General features: G+C 44.6%; 1 pseudogene; it reads left to right on the top strand.

Moving 5' to 3' along the window:
• LOC114558951 (sodium/calcium exchanger 1-like) overlaps positions 1 to 14,806 on the top strand; it is a 15,399-nt pseudogene extending 593 nt beyond the window's left edge.
• The last annotated feature ends 1,413 nt before the right edge of the window (positions 14,807 to 16,219 follow it).

Here is a 16,219-nt window from a genome sequence, read left to right as displayed (position 1 = left end):
GCTGGTTTGTTTACATGCAATACATACCTAGGAACCTTTTGCATGCACTGGTTTCTCGTAGGACCGGTCGGATTGGGAGATATATCCGGTTCACGGAAGCGAAATTAACCCTAACCCTACACCTAACCTGTAAATTTTACCATAATGCCTGTTGTCGCTAATTTGCATCATACCTAAATGTATATCTATTCCATATGCTATAGAAAAAATTAACAATCTCAACTTAATTTAGCATCAGCTTGGAGCCAGAAACACACATAATATTTTGTTTATATAATTGGGAATAAATTCAGGCATCAAGGGGTTAACTGGCATGAGAAAACATGAGATAGTTTTAGGGTGACCTTATACCTTTATCGGTTCAGGCTAACAGTGCTCACACTATGTTCCAGACTGGATGTCTCACAAAGTTAGAATCAAAATCTACATGTGGGAAATGAGATATAAACTCTTTCAGCATTTGTGAGAGAATTAAAGTACAAATGAAACATAAAAATATAAGGAATTATGCTTAAATGTAATTTTTCCCATTACAGGTCACCACGATGGTTCGCATCTGGAACGAGACGGTGTCCAACCTGACCCTGATGGCGCTGGGCTCCTCGGCGCCGGAGATCCTGCTGTCCGTCGTGGAGGTTTGCGGCCACGGCTTCCGAGCCGGCGAGCTCGGCCCGAACACCATCGTGGGCAGCGCCGCCTTCAACATGTTCGTCATCGTCGGGCTCTGCGTCTCGGTCGTTCCCGACGGAGAGACCAGGAAGGTGAAGCACCTGAGGGTTTTCTTCGTCACCGCCACGTGCAGCGTGTTCGCGTACACGTGGCTCTACCTGATCCTCGCCGTGATTTCTCCCGGCGTCGTCGAGATATGGGAGGGCCTGCTCACGCTCTCCTTCTTCCCCGTTTGCGTCGGATTGGCTTACGTTGCCGATCGCAGGCTTCTCTTCTACAAGTACGTGTACAAACGGTACAGAGCCGGCAGGCAGAAGGGGATGATTATCGAAACGGAGGGAGAGCCGGAGCTTCCCTCGAAAGTTGGCGTCGGCGTCGAAATGGGCGAGAGGTTGCTCGGCGCCGACGGAGAAGAGGAGCCGGGCGGGGAGGAGGCTCGCAGAGAATTCGCCGGGATCCTGCGGGATCTGAAGCGGAAACATCCCGAGAGAGAGATGGAGCAGTTGATGGAGCTCGCCAATTTCCAACTTTCAAACCAGCGACAGAAAACTCGGGCTTTCTACCGCTGTCAGGTATCGCCGAGCATCGGCGCGGGAGCGGGAAATATTTTGAAGAAGAACGGCGCCGAAAACGCCGAAGAGAAAGCCACGCAGCACGATGTCTGTCAGGCGCCGAGCATCGGCACGAAAGCGGGAAATGTTTCGGATAAGCACAGCGCCGACAACGCCGAAGAGAAAGCCGCGCAGCATCACGATTACCGCACCGAGGTTTCGATCCACGACCTTTCCTCCGAGGTGTTCTTCGACCCCGGTGGCTACCAGTGTCTGGAGAACTGCGGCAGCGTGGCGCTGAACGTAGCGCGCCGAGGCCGAGACCTGGCGAGCTCCGTCTCGGTGGATTACCGGACGGAAGACGGCACCGCGAACGCGGGATTGGATTACCGCTTCGCCGAAGGAACGGTCGTCTTCGGGCCGGGCGAGACGGAGAAGGAAATCCGCATCGACATCATCGACGATGACATCTTTGAGGAGGACGAGCACTTCCTGGTTCACCTCAGCAACGTGCGCGTGGTGTCGGAGGGCGAGCGAGAGGCTAACCACGCGGCGAGTTTAGGGCTGCCGTGCACGGCCACGGTCACCGTCTTCGACGACGACCACACGGGGATCTTTACGTTCGAGGAGCCCGTGGTGACGGTGAGCGAGAGCATCGGGGTCATGGAGGTGAAGGTCATCCGGACGGCCGGAGCTCGCGGCGCGGTGAGGCTGCCGTACAAAACCACGGAGGGGACGGCGAGAGGAGGCGGCGAGGACTTTGAGGACACGCACGGAGTCCTGGAGTTTAACAACGACGACATCTCGTAAGTAGAAATCTTCTCTGCACAGTCATAAATATAGAAGTACGATTGTGGACCTAATGTTTGCAACAATAGGCTGAGAAGATGTCAGACAAACTGGAGACATAACTCCTCTTTTCTGAGGTTTTATTTGCAAGATCTCATCTAGAATGGACTCCTGTAGCTACCAGAGGAGCTAACTGGTAGATTAATCTCTTAGCTACCAGAGAAGCTAACTGGTAGATTAAACTCTTAGCTACCAGAGGAGCTAAGTGGTAGATTAATCTCTTAGCTACCAGAGGAGCTAACTGGTAGATTAAACTCTTAGCTACCAGAGGAGCTAAGTGGTAGATTAATCTCTTAGCTACCAAAGGAGCTAACTGGTAGATTAAACTCTTAGCTACCAGAGGAGCTAACTGGTAGATTAGACTCTTATCTACCAGAGGAGCTAACTGGTAGATTAAACTCTTAGCTACCAGAGGAGCTAACTGGTAGATTAAACTCTTAGCTACCAGAGGAGCTAACTGGTAGATTAAACTCTTAGCTACCAGAGGAGCTAACTGGTAGATTAATCTCTTAGCTACCAGAGGAGCTAACTGGTAGATTAAACTCTTAGTTACCAGAGGAGCTAACTGGTAGATTAATCTCTTAGCTACCAGAGGAGCTAACTGGTAGATTAAAGTCTTAGCTACCAGAGGAGCTAACTGGTAGATTAACATTTATATTTCTAATCCAAAAAATACCTGCAACCAGGGTTCAGAATTAGCAGCATCTACCAGCCAAAAGCTGGTAAAATATGCAATTGGCTGGTAGATTTGCTTCACTCACCAGCCCAAAAAACAATGGTAATCTATTAAGTGGCTGGTAAAATTTGAACATCCAATAGCTGTTTGGCTGTTGGATGAAAAAGTTAATTTTGAACCCTGCTTGCAACTAGTGTTGCCTTGCCAGTTCTATCTCCACAGACTGTCAGCGCTGTGTGTGGTCTGCCTGCACCTCTTTCTATTCTGGGATATAGAGACAAATGCTGTGGCTTTTTGAACTTCTTGAATTTCTTTTGAACCAATCACAACCGTGCACACACACACACACACACACACACACACACACACACACACACACACACACACACACACACACACACACACACACACCCAGACACACACACACACACACACACACACACACACACACACACAGACACACACACACACACACACACACACACACACACACACACACACACACACACACACACACACACACACACACACACACACACACACACACACACACACACACGCACACACACACACACACACACACACACACACACACACACACACACACACACACACACACACACACACACACACACACACACACACACACACACACACACACACACACACACACACACACACACACACACACACACACACACACACACACACACACACTGTGTGAGCGTGGGTCTGTCCAATGAGGGCGGCTGCAGCTTGAAGCCTCCAACAATCTATCTGTGTCCTCTGGTTTCTTCGCGTTGCATCATCCAATCATCTGCATCCTCAAAATCAAACTGGAAACTCATCTTTATAATCATCATCTCCAGCTGTAAACAAGGTCTCAACAACTCGCTCTCACTCCCAACTCGTACAATACTGACGCTTGGTCAGTGGCTATCAGTGTTGGCTACCGACGCTATAACATCGCCCTGTAGCCGGTGCTTCCATACAGTGGCTCTCAGCGACATGTAATTATAATAAGAGACAAAACGAAATACAGTATTCTAAAAGTTCACCGTACAGTTTGACAGTTGTATTACTTTTTACGACCTTTAGGAGTAATTTTCCTTCTTTGATTAAATGTTTAGTTGCTGTCCTGCAGTCTCTCTCTGACATCATCTTCTCTTCATCATGCCTCAGACTTCTGCACACTTCTTTTGTTTAAGTCTTTATTTTTAACATTCTTGAAAGTCTGTCTCTTTTTTGTTTCCTTTGATTTTCCTTTGTTTAGACTACTATTTTCTTTTTCACTTTCATATATTATTTGTACATATTTTTGTATCCTATTTGCTTACGTACTGCGATGATTGAATTTCTGTAAAATTCTGTAAATAAAAAAAAAAAACTTCTGCACACTTCTCCTCCTTCTGCACACTTCTCCTCCTTCTGCACACTTCTCCTCCTTCTGCACACTTCTCCTCCTTCTGCACACTTCTCCTCCTTCTGCACACTTCTCCTTTCTGCAACCTTTCTGTCTGTTTTCTTTTGCGGACCACTCTACCTCTCCCTCCCCCCCCCTCCATGAAGTAGTGGCTACAGCTGAGCTGACGGTGCGTACTGCACAGCGAACTCAGAACAACAAACGAGCGAAGTATGTGACAAATTTTAAAGTTTAATTTTTTTTTTTAAAGTTACAGACTATTTGTTTCTTAATAGGCATACATAAATCACACTAGGCTAAATATAGGCTACCATCTGGGCCTGCACGGCGGCAGGAAAAAGTCGCAGAGATCAGACACCGTGTCTCTACTTTACGATGATTTCGGTACACCAAACGTAGAGTTGCACTCTGGAGTTCGGCTGATAAACTCTGCCATACGAGACACTGAATATCCAGATCATCCAAAATGTCTTTGTGGACTTGAAGCAGTGCGATATGTGAAAGTCTACTGTGAGTGATAGTGCTACGGAGCCGGGTCTTCAGGCAGCGATGAGCTGAGAAAGACCTGTCGGAGCCAGCAGTAGACGCTGGTAAACAGAAGTGTATCAGCTGTTCCACCCCTCTTGTTACTAAAATCATCCCTCTTTTCATCCCACACCCCAAACATGGCATACAAAATGTCGTGGAACAGAAACAACAACCAGAGATATTCATAAGCAATCATTTTATTGTTATCGCAGTTTGTTAACAGGGGGTGCTGCAGCACCTCCAGCCAAAGGGGGGGTGAGCTTCGCTTCAGAAGTGGAACCTCCTATGGCGCAATTTTGTTGCTACCCAGCCATCAGCTCCCGTTAGCATCCCATTGACTTCCATTCATTCTGACGTCACTTTGACAGAGAATAACTTTACATCTGAAGCGTTTAAAGACTCTATTTGTTCGTTGTTTATTTCTAAAGAAACACGACAACGTATAAAAGGCTCCATTACCTTGTAGCTCACGTTATGGCTCCGTAGCAGACGCTTTTATAACAATAGGCTAACGATTGGGTCATAACCACGAGACTTACTGTCACACAGTAGAGGAATTACCGTATAGTACAGGAGAAGCTCACAGGCAGTTTGGACTTCCATTAGCTGTTTAGGTTTAATTACTAATGTTAACTAGCATGTTAGTGACCAGTAATTAGCCTGTGTCTATGTTATCTCCTTACATATACCTACACTCTCCGTCTCTGTGAGATTGGGAATGATTGAGATTTCTCTTGGCACAGCTACCAGAAGACTTCACACTTTGCTTCAGAACTCGAACCTCCTATGGCACAATTTTGATGCTACCCACCTCCAGCTGAGTGCGGCGAACAGTCTCTCAAAATCTGACGAAAATCTTCTAAACTGACCTTTGTTGATCTGAGATGAAGACAGATTCAGCAACTGCACTGCCTATTTCTCTCTTCAAATGTTTTCAGAAACATGTTTCGGTGAACTATCTTTGTAAACTGTATTCTGAACGAGCCGCCATTAATGCCAGATTGTAACATCCGGGAGCAGCCAGACCCAGCTGGTGCGTACGTCCAATCAGTGGCCGGTAACAATACAGAAAAGCTGTTATGGAGACGTATTAGGTCTCGTCTCTTCGGTGTGTTCTGAGGAACTTTTTGGACCAACTCTGGGAGAGTGATCAGCCACACTGGCTTTACTGGTGAACTAACCTGAACTTGTGTGTTTCCTGTTTGGTCCTCAGGAAGCTCATATCCGTTAGAATAATTGACCGTGAGGAGTACGATAAGCAGGCCCGCTTCTACGTAGAGCTGCAGGAGCCATGTTGGAACCAGATGAGATGGACAGGTGCGAACACACACCTGAGTCTCTCTCTCTGACCTTTGACCTTTACGTCATCTTCTTTGAGGCTCTAATTTTCCTGCTTCAGTTTACTCCTGTCGCTGAGCCTTCAAGCTGCTTTTTGGCACTTTTTTTTCTGCATTTCTATTTTTATAGACCTTTTTGTTAGAGAGTGAGATCCTTTTAGTTTAACATGAAACAGCCCCGAAATCACCATCACCAAACTCCACCAGACTCCATGTAAATAATCAGGACTTTTATCATCGTAAAACACACTTCATTCAAAGTGGACAGAAACAGAATAAAACTACGAAAAAGCCGTCTTGGTTCATCTTTCCACTGTTCCAACAATCACCACTCTGGTTTGGTTGAAATAAACCCTTAATTCACCCATTTACATGTGGAGATATGCTGGCTCTATACACACTAAAAGTCCTGATTATTTACATGGAGTCTGGTGGAGATATGCTGGCTCTATACACGCTAAAAGTCCTGATTATTTACATGGAGTCTGGTGGAGATATGCTGGCTCTATACACGCTAAAAGTCCTGATTATTTACATGGAGTCTGGTGGAAATATACTGGCTCTATACACGCTAAAAAGTCCTGATTATTTACATGGAGTCTGGTGGAGATATGCTGGCTCTATACACGCTAAAAGTCCTGATTATTTACATGGAGTCTGGTGGAGATATGCTGGCTCTATACACGCTAAAAGTCCTGATTATTTACATGGAGTCTGGTGGAGATATGCTGGCTCTATACACACTAAAAGTCCTGATTATTTACATGGAGTCTGGTGGAGATATGCTGGCTCTATACACGATAAAAGTCCTGATTATTTACATGGAGTCTGGTGGAGATATGCTGGCTCTATACACGCTAAAAGTCCTGATTATTTACATGGAGTCTGGTGGAGATATGCTGGCTCTATACACACTAAAAGTCCTGATTATTTACATGGAGTCTGGTGGAGATATGCTGGCTCTATACACGATAAAAGTCCTGATTATTTACATGGAGTCTGGTGGAGATATGCTGGCTCTATACACGCTAAAAGTCCTGATTATTTACATGGAGTCTGGTGGAGATATGCTGGCTCTATACACACTAAAAGTCCTGATTATTTACATGGAGTCTGGTGGAGATATGCTGGCTCTATACACGCTAAAAAGTCCTGATTATTTACATGGAGTCTGGTGGAGATATGCTGGCTCTATACACGCTAAAAGTCCTGATTATTTACATGGAGTCTGGTGGAGTTTGGTGATGGGGATTTCGGGGCTGTTGAACACACTTCATTCAAAGTGGACAGAAACAGAATAAAACTACAAAAAAGCCGTCTTGGTTCATCTTTCCACTGTTCCAACAATCACCACTCTGGTTTGGTTGAAATAAACCCTTAATTCACCCATTTACATGTGGAGATATGCTGGCTCTATACACACTAAAAGTCCTGATTATTTACATGGAGTCTGGTGGAGATATGCTGGCTCTATACACGCTAAAAGTCCTGATTATTTACATGGAGTCTGGTGGAGATATGCTGGCTCTATACACGCTAAAAGTCCTGATTATTTACATGGAGTCTGGTGGAAATATACTGGCTCTATACACGCTAAAAGTCCTGATTATTTACATGGAGTCTGGTGGAGATATGCTGGCTCTATACACGCTAAAAGTCCTGATTATTTACATGGAGTCTGGTGGAGATATGCTGGCTCTATACACGCTAAAAGTCCTGATTATTTACATGGAGTCTGGTGGAGATATGCTGGCTCTATACACACTAAAAGTCCTGATTATTTACATGGAGTCTGGTGGAGATATGCTGGCTCTATACACGATAAAAGTCCTGATTATTTACATGGAGTCTGGTGGAGATATGCTGGCTCTATACACGCTAAAAAGTCCTGATTATTTACATGGAGTCTGGTGGAGATATGCTGGCTCTATAGACACTAAAAGTCCTGATTATTTACATGGAGTCTGGTGGAGATATGCTGGCTCTATACACGCTAAAAGTCCTGATTATTTACATGGAGTCTGGTGGAGATATGCTGGCTCTATACACGCTAAAAGTCCTGATTATTTACATGGAGTCTGGTGGGTTTGGTGATGGGGATTTCGGGGCTGTTTCCTGTTAAACTAAAAGGATCTTACTACTTAACTAAAATGTCTATCTCTGTAGGGATCCTTTCCATAATGTTGTCAGACAAATTAGGTGACTACTGGCCGGTTATGTGAGAGGGGTAAAGCCGGACATCCTTTTGGCACTTTTTTAGATGCTTTTTTTCGGGGGTTTATAACATCTTTGGCGCTATTTTTAACATGTTTGGGTCTTTTTTCTAAGTTACTACTGCTTTTCATAGTTTTTGCAGCTTTTGGTGCTTGGTCTCTCGTCTGTCTCTCGTCTATCTCTCGTCTGTCTCTTATCTGTCTCTCTTCTGTCTCTTATCTGTCTGTCTCTCGTCTGTCTCTTTGTCTGTCGTCTCTCTGTCTTTTTGTCTGTCTGTCTGTCTGTCTGCCTCTCTTCTGTCTCTTATCTGTCTCTCTGTCTGTCTCTCGTCTGTCTCTTTGTCTGTCGTCTCTCTGTCTGTCTCTTGTCTGTCTTTTTGTCTGTCTGTCTGTCTGTCTCTTTGTCTGTCTCTCGTCTGTCTGTCTGTCTGTCTCTCGTCTGTCTCTTTGTCTGTCTCTCGTCTGTCTCTTGTCTGTCTGTCTGTCTCTCGTCTGTCTGTCTCTTTGTCTGTCTTTTTGTCTGTCTGTCTGTCTGTCCTTTCTGTCTGTCTCTCTGTCTGTCTCTTGTCTGTCTTTTTGTCTGTGTGTCTGTCTCTTTGTCTGTCTACTCTTTGTCTGTCTTTTTGTCTGTCTGTCTGTCTGTCCTTTCTGTCTGTCTCTCTGTCTGGCGTTTTTCAGGAAAGGACAGTCTCGTAAAAACACAACACACAGATTATGTCCAAACTAACGCTGATGTTTCTTCAACCAGTCATAAACTTGTAGTTAGTTCTTCTAGTTCAACATATTGTGGTTTCAATAGAATCAGTTTGTGTCCCCATGTTCAGGCAGAGACGTCTACAGGACTGTCCAGGGACGAGACCAGCCTGTCCCCTCCTCCATCATCAACATCACAGGTACGTCCTTCAGTCCATCCACCCATACAGTCTATATGTCCACCACTTGTCTTTCCACCCATCAGTCTATATGTCCACCACCTGTCTGTCCACCCATCAGTCTATATGTCCACTACCTGTCTGTCCACCCATCAGTCTATATGTCCACCACCTGTCCATCCACCCATCAGTCTATATGTCCACCACTTGTCTTTCCACCCATCAGTTTATGTCCACTACCTGTCCATCCACCCATCAGTCTATATGTCCACCACCAGTCTGTCCACCCATCACTCTATATGTCCACCACCTGTCTGTCCACCCATACAGTCTATATGTCCACCACCTGTCTGTCCACCCATCAGGCTATATGTCCATCACCTGTCCATCCACCCATCAGTCTATATGTCCACCACCTGTCTGTCCTCATCCACCTGTCCACCTGTCCACCTCTTCCTCAAGTTCATCACTAACTTTTATGACTTTGTTCGACATACTATACGTATGAATTTTTATGACTTTTTAAGATTTGTTCGATATTCTATACTGTGACTTTTTACGACATACTATGACTTTGTCAGTCAGTTTGCCGGTGTAAATGACAAATGATAGAATAAATGTGTAAATGGATCAAACCCCACTTACATTACATGTCATTTACCTGACACTTTTATCCAAAGCGACTTACGATTGCTTTATACTGTATGTGAGAGGTTGCACGCCTCTGGAGCAACTAGGGGTTAAGTGCCTTGCTCAGGGACACATTGGTTGATGTATCGCAGTGGGAATTGATCTCTCTCTCTCTCTCAAGAGGGGGGTGAGGCAGTTTTGACAAAGGAGGAAGAGGAGAGGCGGATCGCAGAGATGGCCAGACCGATGCTGGGCGAGCACGCCACACTGGAGGTTGTCATAGAGGGGTCGTACGAGTTCAAGGTGGGATACCTTTTGGTTTTATTTAGTCACAGTTAAAAACACAACAAAATAAACACGTACAGCGTAACATGCGGTTACGTATCAGATATGTGATCATACTGATAGGAGGTTTGGTAAAAAGATCAGCAGCATCCAGAGGTGTCAAGTAACGAAGTACAAATACGTCGTTACCTTACTTAAGTAAAGAAGAACTTTTAGGTATCTATACTTTACTGGATTAATTATTTTACAGCAGACTTTTTACTTCTACTTCTTACATTTTCACACAATTATCTGTACTTTCTACTCCTAAATCATCCAAACCATCAGGATAGAATGAATTTGATTGTGGTTGGATGAACATGTACCATTCCAACACCCTATTGGTTTGTACGTGATCCACCGCACCTGCACTTCAATCAGGACTCAACTCAATCAGACTTCGTTTGCAGATATGCAAATCATTTATTGTACATAAGCATAATATGAAATGCAAAGAGTCTTTGGGGATTAGACTCCATCATTAAAAATATTGAAAGGGAGACATATTCCCCCCGATGGAGCCTAGACACTAGTGATGGTGGAGAGGGAACCCAAAGAAGGACATGTCTGCCGGAAAAGGGACTCCGGTTGCCGTGGTTGACGATGCCCGGAGGTTGAAGGGGAGGAGGAGACTTGCACGTTTGCCTTAGAAGACAGCGGACAGCAAGGAGAGAGACATTTAAAGCAGGATGTCATGCTGTGATTGAATCATGAATTTCGTGGCCAATTCTGGTTGGTTTACTGAAAAGTGAACACCACTTAACAGGGAGCGATAGTGGTGAATGAAGTAATTGAGAAGTCTTCCTGAAAGACTTTGCGCTGAGCTTGATATGTCACAAATCACGTCACACTCCAGCAAGGAAATAGCAGACGTATGTAGCCTAGTACAAGAGAACTCGAGCGAAATGTCCTGACCAATCACCAGCAAGGAGGTTGGTAGCCAGGAAGACCAGCCAAACCTTCTACATCCCTGGCCGTACCTGGAAGAAGTTTTCGAAATGGTTGGATGCAAAAACAACTCATTTCGAATGTGCTGCAAGCTCTGCGCACCCAAGTACCACCAGCTAATTGTTTCCAAAAGTCGATGTCTAATTTTAAAAAGCATAGGCTATTGATATTATTTTCCCCCCCCCTTACATTATTTTAACTTTTATACTTTAAGGAGTTTTAAAAACCAGTACTTTTACACTTTTACTTGAGTAAAAAGCTTGAGTTGATACTTCAACTTCTACAGAAGTCTTTTTAAACCCTGTCTATCTATACTTCTACCTGAGTAATGAATGTGAAAACTTTTAACACCTCTGGCAGGAACACGGTTTGATTGGCTGTTTGTGTTTCAGAGCACCGTGGATAAACTCCTGAAGAAGAACAACCTGGCCCTGGTGAGCGGGACAAAGCGCTGGAGAGAGCAGTTCACGGAAGCCATCACGGTCAGACCCGGTAAGAACCGAACCCGAACCCATCAGGTCGGGACCTTTCAGCTTGTAGTGCCAGGGTTAGTACCATAGCATGAAGAAAATACTGAATAGCATCCGTTACGCCACCCATTGGTTTGTGGACTGCTGTTTTGAAGCCTTCTTTCAGATCCCAGTAAGGTTGTGCATGATGTGATTGGTTCCTGACATTTTTTCTAAATGGTTGGATAAACTTCTGCAGGTTCTGGTTGGTTCTGATAGGATCCTACGTTTTCTGTTTTTTATCCAAAGGTCTAGATAGAAGTCTAAAAGTTTTGACAGATTCCTGAAAGGTGATCTTGCATTATGTGCAATCTTTTTTAAGGGTTTGGATAACTTAAAAAGTTGTAATATTTCACGAAAAAAGTCATTATACTAAAAGGAATACTCCTTTAATACTGTTGAAATAGGGTTATTCACCGTCTCCTCTATATTTATATAGGTAGGCAAACGCATTTTGAGCTCCGTGGGCTTGCCGATATCTCTGTGCCCGAGTAGCAGTGCTTCGGCTGTAGTCTACTTCCACGCAATATAGTCTCAAGTCTTAATCTGCATTGCTATTTTTACTCGTTGTGAATACGCAGGTCACAAGAAGTAATTAGGTTTCGTTTTTGTTGGGTCACTTTTACTCACGACATGCTAACGGCAACAAAGGATTCCATTCATTACGCTAAGCTAAGCTAGCGGCGACGGAAATCTGCGATATCAGTTTGCTTTAGATATGAATCGTTGCCCCCTTCTTTTCCTCCCAGGTGACGATGACGACGATGAATGTGGCGAGGAGAAGCTGCCGTCCTTTTTTGATTACGTCATGCACTTCCTGACCGTCTTCTGGAAGCTTCTGTTCGCCTTCGTTCCTCCCACCGACTACTGGAACGGCTGGGCCTGCTTCTTCGTCTCCATCTCCGTCATCGGCATGCTGACGGCGGTCATCGGTGACCTGGCGTCACATTTCGGCTGCACCGTGGGCCTCAAGGACTCCGTCACCGCTGTAGTGTTCATAGCATTGGGCACATCTGTACCAGGTCTGACACAAACCTACATCCACTGACTTCACAGCAAATTACAATACAATACATTACACATATTTGGTATTTTCAACCTACTTCCCCATTTTTTTGTGTCTAATTGACTGATGGGAACAACAATCTTTAAAAACTGTTTCAGTAGTAAGCAAGAAACAAGCTGCAATGTAACCCTATAGGGTCAATGTTCACTTTCATTTTGAGTCCACAAAAAGTGCTGTGTTTGCCACTGACAAGCTCAGAAACATATCAAACATATCAATGTTTTCAGATAATAACACTCCAAAATACTACTGTTGGCTGACCTTTCTGGCACTAAATTGGTTTGAATCCTTCTGAAAGAACAGGGCGTGGGTGCTCGAGCTGCGGAGCACCCACGGTATCGGCGCTTATGCGCTGAACATTTGTCATATAGGGTTAAATTGCAGCCCAGTTTGCGTCTTCTGGTTAAAGTGTTCTCGCTCAATACTGGACCAGTTTAAAAGATTTTTAGTCACTTAGACACCTAAAAGCATGGGAAAATAGGGAAAAGGTTGAAAGATAAAAACTAAATTACCCTTTAAAAACCCTTGTGTTGACTTCGGGTCACATTGACCTGTTTTCACCCATAGAAATAAGCCCTGAAAATGTGTAGAAGAAAAATTTAAAATGCTGGAAAAAGCAAAAAGCAAACTGTGATAAAAAGGCGTCAAAACATCAACATTTTTGTTTTTTTCAAGGTTGACTGGGAGGCAACACAAGGGTAAAGTTTGTGGTTTTTTAATTCATCTTAAAGGGATACGCCACCGTTTGTTGAAATAGTTCTTATCACGGTCTACCCTGGCTGTAGATGGCATTTTGTGTCTCAGTGCATGTAATTAGGTTGTTTTCTTGTCTTTGGTTGGCTCACTTTTACTCACAACATGCTAACCAGCAACATAGGATTCCATTCACTACGCTAAGCTAACTAGCGTTGGCGCTGCCGGTGTTGCACCGGACTAAAACGATGCATGCACAAAAGATGCGTTGGCCCACCTATCTACAGCTAGGGGAGACCCCAACTATCTACAGCTAGAGGAGACCCCACCTATCTACAACTAGAGGAGACCCCACCTATCTACAGCTAGAGGAGACCCCACCTATCTACAGCTAGAGGAGACCCAACCTATCTACAGTTAGGGGAGACCCCACCTATCTACAGCTAGAGGAGACCCCAACTATCTACAGCTAGAGGAGACCCCACCTATCTCCAGCTAGGGGAGACCCCCACCTATCTCCAGCTAGAGGAGACCCCACCTATCTCCAGCTAGGGGAGATCCCACCTATCTACAGCTAGGGGAGACCCCCACCTATCTCCAGCTAGGGGAGACCTCACCTATCTACAGCTAGAGGAGACCCCAACTATCTACAGCTAGAGGAGACCCCACCTATGTTCAGCTAGAGGAGACCCCACCTATCTCCAGCTAGGGGAGACCTCACCTATCTACAGCTAGAGGAGATCCCACCTATCTACAGCTAGGGGAGACCCCCACCTATCTCCAGCTAGGGGAGACCTCACCTATCTACAGCTAGAGGAGACCCCAACTATCTACAGCTAGAGGAGACCCCACCTATGTACAGCTAGGGGAGACCTCACCTATCTACAGCTAGAGGAGACCCCACCTATGTACAGCTAGGGGAGACCCCACCTATCTACAGCTAGGGGAGACCCCACCTATCTACAGCTAGAGGAGACCCCACCTATCTCCAACTAGAGGAGACCCCACCTATCTCCAACTAGAGGAGACCCCACCTATCTCCAACTAGAGGAGACCCCACCTATCTACAGCTAGGGTTGAGCACACGGTGGGGTATCCCTTTAATCTTAGCGCCTCCTCTCAACTTTCTCTCTCCCTTTAGACACCTTTGCCAGTAAGGTGGCAGCCGTCCAGGACCAATACGCAGACGCCTCCATCGGGAACGTGATGGGCAGCAACGCCGTAAACGTCTTCCTGGGCATCGGCGTGGCCTGGTCCATTGCCGCCATCTACCACTACTTCAAGGGTGACGAGTTCAGGGTGGACCCGGGCACGTTGGCCTTCTCCGTGACACTCTTCACCATCTTTGCCTTCATCTGCATCGGCGTCCTCATCTACCGACGCAGGCCCGAGATTGGCGGGGAACTGGGCGGACCCAGGGTCCCCAAAATCCTCACCACCTGCCTGTTCTTCAGCCTTTGGTTGATGTACATCGTCTTCTCCTCGTTGGAGGCATACTGTCACGTAAAGGGTTTCTAAAGGTTCTGCTTCTGACGCGCCCGGAAAAGTTCAAAAGTTTCTTGATGAACAGTTCTTATGGGTTTATAAAAAAGGTACCAATCAGGGACGGATCTAGAAAAACATTTATGGGGTGGCGAGAGGTGGGGGAAGGAATTTTTGAGGGGTGGTGTCAGGATTTGTGACTTGAACCCAGAAGCAGACTCATGCCCTGTTTACACGAAGGGAAGACGCAGATATTATCCTGCGGTTTGGCCTTTCATTTACACGAAAACCCCGTTTTTAATCACAGAAAACGATTATTTCTAAAAACTCCAGCCAAAGTGGAGATTTCGGAAATCTTCTTTTGCACGTTTGCATGTACAGTACAGGCCAAAAGTTTGGACACACCTTCTCATTCAATGCGTTTCCTTTTTATTTTCATGACTATTTACATTGTAGATTCTCACTGAAGGCATCAAAACTATGAATGAACACATATGGAATTATGTACTTAACAAAAAAGTGTGAAATAACTGAAAACATGTCTTATATTTTAGATTCTTCAAAGTAGCCACCCTTTGCTTTTTTATTAATAAGGGAAATAATTCCACTAATGAACCCTGACAAAGCACACCTGTGAAGGTAAAACCATTTCAGGTGACTACCTCATGAAGCTCATTGAGAGAACACCAAGGGTTTGCAGAGTTATCAAAAAAAGCAAAGGGTGGCTACTTTGAAGAATCTAAAATATAAGACATGTTTTCAGTTATTTCACACTTTTTTGTTAAGTACATAATTCCATATGTGTTCATTCATAGTTTTGATGCCTTCAGTGAGAATCTACAATGTAAATAGTCATGAAAATAAAAAGGAATCGCATTGAATGAGAAGGTGTGTCCAAACTTTTGGCCTGTACTGTATGTGTAACATTAAAACATGATGTATAAATAATATATATCTATTCATTTTCATCCATCCGGCCCAGTTTAACATGCAACTCAATTTTATACAATATATGTACAGTAGTATGGGGTCCCTACTCGTCTCTCTTTCAGCTAAGGGGTCCTTGGCCTGAAACATTTTGAAGACCCCTGGTCTAAGAGATGCCTCTGTTTTGTGTTGTATAAAAAGACAATTTGGGACAAGGAAGACAATTGTGAATGTAATGTTGTAAAGTTCTGGAACATCTGTTGTTCTGTCAAATTATCAAATATCAGAGTTCAGGGTGTATCTCCTGCAGCTCCTTTGGAAATATGAGCCACACCACACCCTTTCTTTTCGATGTTGCTTTTCCTTAATTTTTTCTTTTTATACTAAACAGTGAATTTTATTCTTGTATTTTATTGCGTATAAAATTTTAATATGGAACTGTAAATGTTACTCTTGGATTTTTATTCTCGTATTAATTGTTATACTGAACCATGATGTTGTTTTTTTAATCTTATATGGTAT

Source organism: Perca flavescens, chromosome 7, assembly GCF_004354835.1.
Source record: "Perca flavescens isolate YP-PL-M2 chromosome 7, PFLA_1.0, whole genome shotgun sequence".
NCBI lineage: Eukaryota > Metazoa > Chordata > Actinopteri > Perciformes > Percidae > Perca > Perca flavescens.
The sequence above is the reverse complement of the archived record's forward strand: the minus strand, read 5'-3'. Positions and strand labels throughout refer to the sequence as shown.